Here is a 14,795-nt window from a genome sequence, read left to right as displayed (position 1 = left end):
GGTCACTTAGATATTTCTTGTAGTTTCCATGTAAGTCAACATATTGTGTTTCGTACAAAGTTAATGATAAATCAATAATAACCATGTAAAACAATTTTACTATACTAATTCTTACGTGTAAATCATATTCACTAAATTTCAATAATCATGTAAAATTGTTTGCAACATGACTGATTTTTTTTTTTTTTTTTAGAAACTCCTAATGTATAGTATGGTCCAAATACTCTTTTGGTCCGGAACATAAATAAATGATAAACGTGATCTTGTTATACAAGAAAGATAAATCTGAGGGATATCTCCTTTGTGTTGTGGTTTAAAACGTCTTGTAAAATATTCCGCGAAATAAAGTGGGTTTTGGAGGATTCATTCCAACTTCGATTAGAACAACCAAAACTCGTCACAAAAAAACGTTATGAAATCGATCAAAATTAAATGTTTAGGGAGACAATGAATGCAGTGTTCTCCCATACAAACTCTTTACAAATAAGATTAGCACATTTACTTTGTATGCTGTATATGAGTACATGACTACTCGGGCCAGAAACAAGCATGACAATGACAACTTTGACCAATTTAAAGACAACTTCGGCCACTTTTAAAGACAACTCGGACCCCTTTAAAATACACTCGAACCACTTGAGAATAAAACTTTTATCAACTTAACAAAGAATATCATATTATAGCATATGGACCAGTGTAAATACATTTCGGACCACTTATTACAACTATTTTATATCTGTTTCTTTTTTCTTTAATCTTGTATACGATTTCAACCCTTCATTCAGCACGTTGTGTCCTTATTCAATTTTCTGTAACTCCCCTATCAGACTCTCATAAGATGTCCGAATTGTCTAAAAAGTCCATGTATTGTTTCACTATAGCCAGTCAACACTGAGTATAAGAGTTCGACAGTTTCGCTCATCTTCAAATCTTAATTGATTAGGATAACCAGTTTCTCCCGCGAAGATCGATTGCTCTACCTGGGCACCCCGGCTTCCTTCACCAATGAAAAATGACCTCCACATAATGGCAAATTGAAAAGAAACTGGCGTTAAACACCAAGTAAGCAGATACAATCAAATTCGATTTGTTCTGTTGAAATGATAATGTACGTTGTATTAAATAAATGCAAAATTGTTGCACCTGGGACGTACATGACTATAAAAATCTTTTAATCTTAAAGACTGCTAGATAATTTTTATTTCTTAAGACAATACTCAGCATTATTTTATTATAACTGCTTATTGAATTTTAATACTATGCGGATATAAATCTTTAATGTGTCCATCAAAGGAAAACAATATTTTATTATGTATTATAGTAATGATTGATATTGCACAATGTACAACAGATTACTTTTGAACATAAAATGTTCAAAAATTTTGATTAAACGTTTGTGATTATAATACCAATAACATCGACTAAGACCATAACGAGCAAACAATCGTTCACAATTATAAAATATAAAATTTCTTGTAGTTTTTAATAAAGAAAAGATGTCATTTTGAATTGGATAGTAAATCTTTTAGTAGTAAGGTTTAAAAAGAAATAAATGTATATCAAAATATTTAAGATCAGCATAACTGATCATAACTGGTTCTAAATAAAGGCAAAAGTAGTATACCGCTGTTAGAAATTATTAAATCGATTGAGAAAAAATACAAATCCGGGTTACACACTAAAACTGAGGGAAACACAACAAATATAAGAAGAGAACTACGACTTAACAGAAACAGAACATTAAAATGTAACACACACAGACACGAACTATAATATAACAATGGCCATTTTCCGGACTTGATACAGGACATTTAAAGAAAAAAATGGAGAGTTGAACCTGGTTTTGTGGCATGCCAAACCTCCCGCTTTTATGGCAATATGTTGAATATAACATTAAAATGACATCATTTCATGACATGACTACAATACAATACAAATAAATGGGAAAACATATGGGACATAGAAACACATGAATCATAGTTAACAAAGGATACCAGGTTTAAAATTTAATACGTCAGACGTGCGTTTCGTCCACACAAACAATTATTTGCTACCTATTAAAATCTAAAAAAAAATGTAAAATGGTAATAAGCTATCAGCGGTGGTTTAAAGTGGTTAGAGAGCTACATAGCTGGTTGTTGCATAGATTTTTTACAAGTCCTTATCCTAATGCTGTATAAGTGAGTGCTCTATTTAAAACTCATGGATCTGAGTTAATTTAATATTTTATTAAAAGGTTTTTTTCCATTTTACATTTTTAATACATTTTTAATTCTGCTTTGGCAGAGTTTGCTACTTTTGAAAATATTAAATATAATTAAACAGTAGGTATTCAGACATAATCTGGGGATCTAAATTGTAATAAATTATGCAAGTCATTTATGCTATTGTTATAATGACTTGTTATTGAAGGATTATTAACTTGATAGGCTATTTTTTTGCCGACTCAATAAAATAACCGGGCAATGCATATCCAGTATCTGTCTCATCACAAGCTTATCCGACTTATAAAATAATAGCATTTTTTCCATCATACTTTTATTTTATCTCCATTTGTCTTAACTGTTTGTATTTTTAGTTAAACATATGAAGTTAAATAAAAAAGGTACTATAGTAGTAAAACTATTTTTCCGCGTACAAACCGTTTTTTTTTTTTTTTTTTTTTTATAGTTGTTCGGTTTTATGAACGAAGTCGCGTGCATTTCATTGATAAATTGACGCGGATGAACCTGACGTTGCAATATTAATACATGGCGTCATAGCCTAATAAAGTTCTGTAAATGATTTTCAATATATTTTTTTGTATTCAGTACAATTTTTTTCTCTCACTCCTTTACTTCTTTAAGTGCTGTAACAGTGGTGATTTTTGTAATATGTTAAAATACTGATTTTTTTTTCAGTACCAGAACAGTGCTGATTTTGGCAGAACTGTAATAGTTCTAATTTTTGTTATCAGTACTGTAACAGGACAGTTTTCCCCCATTAATGCGCATTATATTTTTCTTGTCTGTGCGTACATTCGTCTGTATGCTCGTCTGTTTGTTCTTTCGTCCTGTCGTTCGTTCGTCCGTCCGTCCATTCGTCGTACCGTTCATTTGTCGGTCCGTCCATTTGTCCGTCCGTTAATTTGGCCGTCCGTTCGTTTGTCCGTTTGTCCCGTTTTTGGTCAAGGTAGTTTTTGATGAAGTTGAAGTTCAATCAACTTGAAACTTAGTAATCATGTTCCCTATGAGATGATCGTTTATATTTTTATGCAAAATTAAATTTTTGACCCCAATTTCAAGGTCCACTGAACATAACAAATGAATGTGCGATTTGGGCATCCGTGTTCTATGTTATTCGCTGTGTTCGGTGGACAGATGAACGTCCCTACTAAATCAAGACTTACTTATCAGTGCTTACCTTACCAGTATCAATAATTCAAGACTTTTCGTTTTGAATTTTCCTCGGAGTTCAGTTTTTTGTGAATTTATTTTTATTTCAGTTGATGTAAATGATGCAGTTTGTGTTTTTCAGACAGTTTTGATGATATTCTATTAATGTTTCCATTCTACTAAACATTTATATTTAAACTACGCTTTAGCTAATTTTATTTCTATTTTCATAGATTTGGTGTGGCTTGTTTTTATTTTTTTTCCTGCTTTCACGATTCATGCACTATTATACTTCAATTACGAGCGATCTTTAAGGTGCGTTTACATTTAGAAAACATAAATGCTTGTTTATAAATAAACTCATCATAGATAACAGGATAACATTTTGTATTTACACCAGACGCGCGTTTTGTCTACAAAAGACTCACCACTGACGCTCTAATTCAAAAAAGTTAAAAAGGCCAAGCAAAGTACGAAGTTGAAGAGCATTGAGGACCAAAATTCCTAAAAGTTTTACCAAATATAGCTAAGGTAATCTATTCCTGAGATAGAAAAGCCTTAGTATTTCAAAAATTGAAAAGTTTTGTAAACAGTTAATTTAAAGATACGGCCATATCAATAAGGAACAGCAGTCAGTAGTAAATATTCTATCAAAACTGAAATAAATCCATTTGGAAACACTACAGAAATAAACCCAAATCATCAGTACTGAAATGTTAATGATAAACAAAACACTACAATTACAGTACTAAAAAAATCAGTAAACTTAGTACTGTTACAATACTAAAAAACTCAGAAATAAGTAGTAATGTTACACTACTAAAAAATAAAACTTCACAGAACTGAACATAAAAAGAAATAGCTACCGTACAACGTGTATAGTTCAGCAGTACTGAACTCACCAAAAGTACACCATTACATTGTTTTGCCGCATCTGTTCATTGATGTTTTACAAGAGTGTAGACAAGTACAGTAAAAGTGTAAGTACATACTTGGTAGTGTATTTATGTTTGATACCATTGTGTCTGTTTTAATCAGTTCCACTGTATTTTATATATAAAAACAGATGTACATATATCAATATGACATTGGTATGAATATTAAATAAAATTATATTCACAAAACAAAATGCCTAAGTATCGAGATTACAAATTATAAAACCTACTACCATTTTACAATCCTAAAAAAATAACAACCTTTCTGGTCAAAACGACTACACCTTCAACCTAGTTTAAATTGGCAACACTACATTTCAACATTTTTATCTATTTTTAAGATCTTTCACGAAAAGAAGTCATTGATGATCATTGATATATGACATGTCGAATATCTTCCAGCGATAATCACAGTTTCCGATTAACGACTGACTTAATTCAGTTGTGAATTAGCGGCTTATATAAATATTTCGGACTCGCGAAACGTAAGCATGGCACATATATATATTTATATCCTAATTATTAGAAAATAAGTTGCGTAACGAAAAAATGGAAAACTTAACGTTTCCATTCTGTGCCTGTTAATTTTGTAGACCAAATCATCCGTGATAATGGAATAGGGAGCACCTAGGTACCATCAATGCTTACATTCACATCTGAGAAATAACTGATGTTTTGTTTATATTCTAGATATATTTATAACTATTTGACAATAATCCATGCTTGCTATTAATATTTTTAGAATGGATGTCTGTAGCATATTCCAATGACTCACTTTTTTGAAGCTCACTTTTGTGAACGTCGCATGGCGACATTTTCGTACATTCGACTTCTTCCGGATATTTTTTCATCTGTTGATATATACTGTATATTCAAATGTTTAATACCGGAACATCAGGGTGAATCTTATCATAAAACCTTTAAAACTATAGTTTGTTGCAGTATCAATTCACATAGCGGCAGAACTATCCCACTGAATAGAGCGCTTTAGCTTAGCATTATTTGGCACAACTTTTTGGAATTTTGGATCCTAATGCTCTTCAACTTTGTACTTGTTTGGCTTTATAGATATTTTGATATGAGCTTCACTGATGAGTCTTATGTAGACGAAACGCGCGTCTAGCGTACTAAATTATAATCCTGGTACCTTTGATAACTAATTAAACAGTTCCATTGGTCTTGCACGTTTAGCAAGCATCAACTAATCTGTCAATCAGTTAATTTATTCAAATTACAAAATATATGCCATAAAAATGAGGAAAAGAAGAGGATTTTGAACACCTCTGAGGAGCCAAAAAATTCTACAAGTAAACTTTTTTCTTAACCTGATTTTTGGGTTTATTAGACTGTTACAAAATTATTGGTGAAGAAAATATCATACGGTGGTGCATTTCTTTTTTTTTTTTTTGCTACGTCCCTTTGAAAATGACCAATTTTGATGATTTTCCCATTTTTCGTCGATTTTTAGCTATTTTTGGGCTATAATCGTGAAAAAATCACAGTTCCACAATTAAACTTTTGTTCATACTTTCTATAAAGATGAAGTCGACCAATCTTAATAAATTTTACTTAAAAAAACTATAGGTAGGTGTTAATATAAGAAAGTTTTATCATATTTTTACGCTTTTTTGTGTAAAATTTACAATGCTGTCAAATTTGTTTTTTTTTGTGATTTTTCTCAGTTTTAAGAACACAATGCATATTATTCCAACTTTTTTGTTATAAATGATTGCAAAAATACATATCTGAGAAATTTGAAAAGACCAAAATGATATAGAATGTACATGATTCTTGTAAAATTATTTTTTGTATCCCTCACCCATTTTATCAAAATTTTGGCTAAACATATTGACTTGCTTGGTCGTAAAATTTGAAAACTGGATTACTCAAAAACCATTCAATGTAAATACACAATTTTTTTAAAGAGTTATGTTTGATTATAATATTTATTCATTATATTTTCCACTTGTATCACATGTTTTGGAAATAATTCAAGAACAAGATTTCAACGAGACTGAACGAGACTGAAAAGTCAGAAGAATACATCCTTAAGGGCTCGAAGGACGTAAATAATTTACATTACAAAAACATTATAATTAGAGTTTTAAACAAGTGCCATTCAATAAAAAGTGATCATTTATAACTTTCTGGAGAAATTATTTTAGCAGCTTAAGCTTCAATGATATATTTACCAAATGCAAGTTTGTGTGTTTACATATTGAGGAAAGAAACATATATAGATAACTATACATAGTTATTTATAAAGTTGTGTAGCCCTAAAGGTTCAGCATATTTACAGTCCTTTCCCAATCAACTTCACGTAATAAGGTGATGTTGTATCTTATATGCAGTTTACACAAGAGTTGACACATTGTACCTAAAACAACCTGGCTGGCATGTTGAATTTATATATATTTGGAAATGTCTTTATCCTACCTGTATCAAAGGAAAAACAAAATAGCTGCATTGATAACACTTAGTAAATGCAGACAAACTTTGTACATGTATTTACTCTTAAAGAAGATGTTTGTACATAAAATAACTAAATCAATATTTATACACTGAAAAGCCAAATGGTTAAAAAAAATCGTTTTTCGTTTATTGTCTTGTACATTGTGGTAATTTCTGCTTCTTGCTATGTGTTTGTATAGGTATAAAGCCAGCAAATACGAATAAACTCACAAAACTTGTAACTAAACTAGGGATAAATAAATACGGCTGCCAAATCTGTTTTCTAGTTTTCTATTCTCTCTAGGTAGCGTGAATAAATAATCAATGGTAAAAATGATACGTTTATTAAACATCTAGAACTGTCGATATATTTCAATGCATGTACAATATTCGAGCAACAATATATAATTAACATACGGGGCGGAACTACTAAAATAGTATTTTTTCTCTTGTATTTTCGTATGGGATTATCTTCAATATGACATTGACAATATGAATAAATGCAAGGCATACAGCTATCTTCTGCGCTGCTTCTTACCTCTAAACTACGACCCTTACATGTATTATAAACTTCGAGGCATACAGCTTAATGCGCTGTTTCTTACTCCTGGGAACCCCCGGGCTGAGCCTTGTTGCAAGCCAAATGTAAAAACAGCACAAGACTGACGAACGTGACGTTGCACTGGTATTTATTTGTAATTTCCGGAAGTAAATATTCTTAAGTAGTAAGAAAAACATAACGTCAAACGCTGACATAAAATATAGGAGTCCTCGATTCAAAATGCTTATAATAATAATACAATTTTATGAATAAACAAATCTAGACATATTAATTCTTCCAGTTAAGAGCTCATAAATGTACACTTTTGGGTTCACGCTTAAAATATTGACCCAACGGTAACGTTCTGAACAATACATGACAAAGTTGCGCCATAAATGACGTTATCGATATAGCTAGTTACATAAAGTAAAACGTAGGTTAATTACTCTTTCAATATACGAAATACTAGAAATAACTTATGACAACTTATATAAACTCTCTTAATACAATAATAGCAATATTATTTTACTTGGAAATAACCAATACACACATTTACAACATACATAAATAAATGTTAATTTTCTCGTTTGAATTATTTATCATTTGTCATTTCAGGGCCTTTTCCCGATTGTATAATGTAAAAAATAGGTAGGAAGATTTGGTATGATTGCCAATGAGACGAATATCCGCCAGAGTCCAAATTCAGTGGATTCAAGTGGTAGTTGTAAAACTTCTACGTCAATTGTTTTTCTGGTGGAAAGATGTATAATTGGCAATCATACCACATATTCTTACTTATTTTTACATAAAATAATTGGTAATCTTGATGTAAAAACCACAGATCTGTCATTAACTTTTCGAATGCATGATGACAACAAACCTAACTGTATGATGTGATAACATCTTTATTTGATTCTGTTTTGTACTGCTACAATCACAAAATTACCCTGGAATAAAGTAGAGGGAAATAACAACTTTCAAAATCAAAGGACAGTAAGCAGCATTGACAAACGTTGAAAAGGGAAGACTACACACAAAATTCCAACAAAATACTTCACAATTAGACAATACAACACTTTGAGGAACTCGTATGCTACGAAGCGGGACGTCGTTCCTTCTCTACTAGTGTCACTGGTTAGTTGATAAATCAAGTCATGTTAATATAGTCCAAAGCTACTGGCATTTTGTTACGTCATCTAGCAGCAAAGTATCTTTATAATCCTGGTACCTTTGAAAACTATTTATAAGTGAAAGAGTTACGCATATCTAAATATCAATGACCATATCTCAAAATGAGGTTAATGTGGGAATTAATTCAGTTTTGCAAAAAGTTTGAAGCCGTAATGTATATATGCATATATCAAAAATTAGAAATGCTGATAGACTTAGGTCTTATGATCATCTGACGGGTTTCATTTGGTAGATTTTTGAAAATTTTCGCTTTCGAATACAATAAAGGGACACTATTAAACTTTTTGCAAAAACATTTGAATTGTCAAGTCCGTACTTCGTGATTTTAACAGGGGATGATGTATATAATTATTGCCCAATTGATTAAAGTGACATTGAAACATTAAACGACAACCTAATACAATTTTAATTAATTTTATTAATAACTGTAACAAAAACCTATTAGTTATCTTCGTTCAAAATCTTTATTAAATTTTGATAAGAATCATAAGTGTCGTCTGATACGGCAGGTGTCCCCTCATCAACAGACATGACAACTATCTCAAACATGACTCATTCCGATCATCGTCCTAGTGACAATAGCAATATTACACATATACAGCCATGTTCAGTTCTCCTTAAAGACATTTTGGTTCTTGATGACGCAGTACAACACTGTCGCATTTCGAAATGTGAGACAAAAGGCTGCAAAACTTGTGCAATTTTAATTACAGATGCTGAATTCACTAGCAATTTGACCAAGAAGTCATATTTTACCAGAAGTTACGGTGATCTGAACTGTAAATAGATAAATGTCGTCTACGGATTAGAGTGCAACTTTTGCGCATTTGTATACGTCGGTGAAACGAAAGGAAGGTTGAACAAACGGTCATAGATTAGACATTAACCTCAATGCTAACGACATTCTATACCAGCATTTCAATCAGCCCGATCATTCCATCGTTTCTATGACAGTTCGCATTATCGAAAAGATATATCATAGATCTAACAATCCTAATCTTTCAACGACTCTCCGTAGACAAATTTAACACCTTATGGTTGCAATGACAAAATTGATGGTATAGGTATTCTATCTATTCCTTCGTGTAACTCGGTGAATGTGATGAATATTTTCAACTTGACTCCTCCACGTAGATGCAGTCATGGTCATCGTCATTATACATCACCTTCTCTGTATGATTAATTAAATGCTGCCATTTATACAAAAGCCGTTAGGTATTCATCACATTCACATGAAACTTTATTCATTACTCCTTTCAAAACTCTATTCTCTGTTCAATTTATGTTTGAAATCCACTGTTACAAACCCTAATTCAAACCAATACAAACTTGAAGCTATAATTTCGGATATTGACAGTCACAGACTTTTCAAGCCAGTCCGCGTTGGAAAAGATGAAAAAGAGAAAAGATCTTTCCTTAATCTTTCCTTTGCCAACAAAGTTCTCCATGGCGTCAACTAAGGCAATATCCTTCATCATAAATTAGTTCAATCGAAAATACCTCCTTATTTCAAAGACCAGTCTGTACCAATCATTTCTTATACCTATACCAATCCTATTGCAACTAAATTTTTCAATTACAAACACGTTTTGCAGGATCTCGATATTGACGACTTCAAGTCTAAACCTCCTGATTGCACTTGTGCTAGTTACCAATTCACATGTAATCCTCCTGGCCACGTTATAACCGGTGACCTCAACATTGTGAATAACACTTCTCTACGAAATGTGTTATCTAAAGGTGCAAAATATCGTGAGCCAAAATCCATCAATTGGATACCTAAACTACATAAGTGTCCTTACAAACAACGGTATATTGCTGGGTCTTCCAAGTGCTCCACGAAACCTCTTTCATTATTATTGACATCTATTTTATCAGCAATCAAAGACGGGCTTCAAAGTTATTGTGAAACTGCCTATTCTAGAGGTGGCGTGAATCAGATGTGGAAACTTAAAAAATCCAAAGATATTTTAGAGTACATACAATCTAACTTTTTTTCATCTTGTAACAGTATTAAAACATTTATCAAGTATCTTGTTTTAGGGAGGGATAAATCCTACTTTGTAAAGGATCACTCTGATTCAAACAAAAAAATTCTCTGAAACTGATATTATCAAGATGCTTGATTTCTTGATTGACAGCATATTTGTTACTTTCGGAGGACGTGTTTTTCAACAGACTGTCGGCATTCCAATGGGAACAAACTGTACCCCTCTACTTGCCGACTTGTTTCTTTATTATTATGAGGCTGACTTCATGCAGGAACTTCTTAGGAAGAACAACAAGAAGTTAGCAATATCTTTTAACTCTACGTTCCGCTATATAGATGATGTTCTTTCACTAAATAATTCAAAATTTGGTGACTATGTGGAACGCATCTATCCCATCGAACTAGAGATAAAGGATACTACAGATATAGTTAAGTCAGCCTCTTATCTTGACTTACATCTAGATATTGACAATGAGGGTCGTTTGAAAACAAAACTTTACAACAAAAGAGATGATTTCAGCTTTCCCATTATGAACTTTCCATTTCTAAGTAGCAACATTCCAGCAGCACCTGCATACGGGGTATTTATCTCCCAATTGATACGATATTCCCGTGCTTGCATTTCCTATCATGATTTTCTTGATAGAGGGTTGCTGCTCACAAGGAAGCTATTAAACCAAGAGTTCCAAATGGTGAAGTTGAAATCATTCCTTCGTAAATTTTACGGACGCCATCACGAGTTGGTTGACTGTTATGGAATAACCGTTTCACAAATAATATCGGATATGTTCCTTACGTCGTTACTGCAATCACTTTCCCTTTCATGAACGTGACCTACCGAATTAGACTATTTAGATTTGTTATCACATAAGCAACACGACGGGTGCCATATGTGGAGCAGGATCTGCTTACCATTCTGGAGCACCTGAGATCACCCCTGGTTTTTGGTGGGGTTCGTGTTGTTTGTTCTTTGGTTTTCTGTGTTGTGTCATGTGTGCTATTGTTTGTCTGTTTGTCTTTTTCATTTTTGGCCATGGCGTTGTCAGTTTGTTTTGGATTTCTTAGTTTGACTGTCCCTTTGGTATCTTTCGTCCCTCTTTTATATGTTATTTCGAAGTAACACTTGTTACATGTGAAAAAATATCGTAAAATAGTGATTTGATGTAACTAAGCTTTTCATTATTTGTTACACAAATCATTTTTTGGGAGAATTGTATACAAAACTGGTCATATTATTTAACGAGTAAACATGGTTACTTGTCTTAGCCTAAGAATTTGACTAATCTAAATATCTTATCTTTTTAAGAAGACTGCATTTCGGTATTCTTCGGCAATTTTTCTCAATTAATTTTTTTCCTCCATTGGTCTACTTTTTTTTATATTCAGGCACCTTTTTATACGCTATTTTTTTGGCATTTTAGTACTCTATATTTTTTTCATTTTTAGCTTATCTGGCCTGAAGGGCCAAGTGAGCCTTTTTTACGTCCGGCTTCCGGCATCATCCGTCATCGTCGTCCATCGTCGTTAACTTTCACAGAAATCTTCTCCACTGAAACTATTGGCCAAATTAAATCAAACTTGGACACAATCATCATTGGGGTATCTCTTTAAAAAAAAGTGTCCGGTGACCCAGCCAACCAACCAAGATGGCCGCCATGGCTAAAGATATAACATAGTGGTAAAATGTAGATTTTTGCTTCTATCTCTAAAACCAAAGCATTTAGAGCAAATCTGACATGGGGATAAAATTATTTATCAGGTCAAGATCTATCTGCTCTGAAATTTTCAGATAAATCGGAGAACCCTTTGTTTGGTTACTGCTCCTAAATTAGTAATTTTAAGGAAATTTTGCTATTTTTGGTTATTATCTTGAATATTGTTATAGATAGAGATAAACTGTAAACAGCAATAATGTTTAGCAAAGTAAGATCTACAAATAAGTCAACATGAAATAAGACATAAGACATTAGAAGTTTTTGCCCTTTCTAGTCAATTTTTAACAATTTTCATTAATTTGGTAATTTTTTGTAAATTTTTACAAAATATTTTCCTCTGTAACAAAAGGGCCAAGTTAATTATAGATAGAGAAAATTGTAAGTAGCAAGAATGATTAGTAAATTAAGATCTACACACACATCACCATCACCAAAACAGTTTTGTCATGAATCTATCTGTGTAATTTTTTTTAATATTCACAAAGACCAAAGTGACTGACACAGGCTCTTAAGAGCCTCTAGTTTATATTTTAGCAGCAAATATTTTCTCTCTCTATTATTCTCTAGTATGTAAATCCCACCGACCACCTTTATAATAGCAACACAATACCACATACACATATTTCATCCGATGGTAACGCCCCAACACGATCTTTGATGAAATTGAGATTTGCAGATCGCAACAATAGTTCTCGCATTTTATCAGATTCAAATGATTGTTGCACAGCACCTAAATCTTTGTTTAATAGGTGAAAGAAAGGTCACTGATTATTTCGAAACATGAATTTGACAGAGTTAAAATCTGGAGAAGTATTATAATATCTTAAATAACCAGCCTATAATTGTAAGGTACTGTTTTAAGAGACCTGGTAGATCCCTTGGTATCTCTCTGAATTTTATTTCTTGGTTAAAATTTAGCCTTCTCAATGTCACTTTTGAACAACTGTCTGCTACTTTCGACTTTATAGATCAACGTATTGAAAATCACTTGGACGGCAAACGCCTGAATCTGACAGATAAAGGTCAAATTGTCGACTCAAAAAGGACCCGTATGTAAAATGTTTACACCCACAAACAGCGCCACCTATATTTTTTTTTCTACGGCATCTTTGAGAACGATATCCCGTTCTGTAGTAAATTAAAACATTAAATTAACTAAAACATAGAAAAGTAAGTGTAAAAAATAAATTGAAAGATATATTTGCAGATGACTGGTTATGCATGATACGCTAGCAATGTGCGCAATGTCCTTTAATCCAAGATTGAAAATTAATTTGTTTCCTACTTCAAAATGGCGGATTTCAATGTTTACATTTTTTCATCTATCTATAAGCTGATACAATTTCGTATCCAATCATTTATTAGCAATTTTATTATTGATCATTGAAGATCATCCAATTACATTTACCGTTAGAAAGTGGCTACATGTTACCAGCCATCGTTACAAAGTAGCCATGTGTTTTATGGGGATACCTTGGGAATGTTGTGTATTCAAACTTTACGGTAAAATGTTTTCTTCATTATATTTCCATGCATCCACAAGTCATAACAGCAAATCCATTCTTAACAGACCTCACAAGGTAAAAAGACACATTTAACTGTCTGCTTTAGCAAAAATTCGTATAAAAAAGTCTGATGGGTCGTTTTGAATTCAAGCACAGCAGAGAAACACGTGGTAGATTGTTTATGTTTGACAGATTGTTTATTTTAATTTGCACGTTGATGTTACTATATACTAAGCAATAACCTTTATCGTGTTATACTTTCAAGAGTTATATAATACATCTTGCCTAAGAAACACGTCTAGCGAGGTGCAGGGACTTCCTTTACTAGGTCTTTAAATAGTGAGGGTGTAATGATGTTTACAAATTACCATATTTACATTAAAGCATATTTTTGCATTTATATGTTTCATATACATGTACATTTTATGTACACAAAGAACAATAGAGCAAATGAACATACATGGGTTTAATTCCAACCCTAGGTATAAATTTTGATACTAATTATAGGTTGGAACAAATAGAGCAAATTGACAATAATGTAATTATGTCTAAAATGCTGATTGATAGGACCAAGTCCTCAACATCAATTTTTCTAAGTATACAGCAGCTCCTCTAAGGATAATAAGGGAATACTTTACATATAACCCAATGGCTAAGTCCTGTCTTTTTTGTCTCTGATATTTTCTTATTTATATTATCATTTCTATTATTATCTTGTACATGTAGTAAGACAAAAGCTATTGTTTTCCTCATTTGCCTTAAAACAATGGAATGTATTCATTGTTGATGTATGTAAAGTGACTTGTAATTTAACTGTCACTGCTAACAGACACTTGGACTCTGGTGATAAGTTTCTAGACTGTTATCTCATTGGCAATTATACCATATTTAAATGTCAGTTTCCCCTTTATAACTTTTTAAGAAAAGAATTTAATGATGATATAATAATAAGTTGTAAACAATTTGAAAAGTTAAGCACAAGTGCCAAATTTAATTGGCTTTTTATTCAAGAAAACCTAGAGATTGGTTGCAGGACTTTTGAATTCAAATATAAGAAGGGGGGAAATAAAGCAAAACTTGAAATAATACATAT

Source organism: Mytilus galloprovincialis, chromosome 2 (assembly GCF_965363235.1).
Source record: "Mytilus galloprovincialis chromosome 2, xbMytGall1.hap1.1, whole genome shotgun sequence".
Lineage (NCBI taxonomy): Eukaryota > Metazoa > Mollusca > Bivalvia > Mytilida > Mytilidae > Mytilus > Mytilus galloprovincialis.
The sequence above is the reverse complement of the archived record's forward strand: the minus strand, read 5'-3'. Positions refer to the sequence as shown.